Below are 548 nucleotides of genomic sequence, written 5' to 3'. Positions count from 1 at the left end.
AGTGTTTCTGGGACTCCTGCCAGAGTGCTTACTTTGGACTCTGGCTCTTCTCCGCCTCTACTACAGTTGAGCCTCTTGCCTCCTTGAAGAATCAGAATCTCTCTACTGATCTATTCAATTTAGCCACTGAATTGTTTTTAAAAAAGAAGAAAGAAAGCCCTACTAGTCTGTTCTTTCGTCAATCCCTGCAATTGGAGCCCTCCCTCATTGAAAAACATTAGCTCTTGTATCTGCTTATCATCACAGCTGTCCCAAACGGTAGGGGCAACACAAAACTGCCATGATGCTTGACAGGTTTAGTGCCACCCACAGAACAATGAACCACCAGCAGTCAAGTCAGATTAGAATCTTAATTTTCTTAATTTCATCCTGATGCTTCTTGATAGAGTTATAAGCCAGAGCAGAACTTGCTATCTGTAGTCTGGAAGACACCACTGCATCAGTTTCCATTTCCTTCATATTTGGCAGTGTAGCTTTGTAATTATATGCGCCCAAAAAGTTAACATTGGTAAATCATAGTTTAAATGTTAATTGATTTGTGTTGGTAC

General features: G+C 40.7%; 1 protein-coding gene across 2 annotated transcripts in view; it reads left to right on the top strand.

Annotated features, from left to right (window-relative positions):
* Window positions 1-548, top strand: part of EXOSC7 (exosome component 7) — a 30066-nt gene that overhangs the window by 23865 nt on the left and 5653 nt on the right. The window lies entirely within an intron of this gene.

This window comes from Alligator sinensis, unplaced genomic scaffold (genome assembly GCF_000455745.1).
Source record: "Alligator sinensis unplaced genomic scaffold, ASM45574v1 scaffold54_1, whole genome shotgun sequence".
Taxonomy (NCBI): domain Eukaryota; kingdom Metazoa; phylum Chordata; order Crocodylia; family Alligatoridae; genus Alligator; species Alligator sinensis.
The sequence above is the reverse complement of the archived record's forward strand: the minus strand, read 5'-3'. Positions and strand labels throughout refer to the sequence as shown.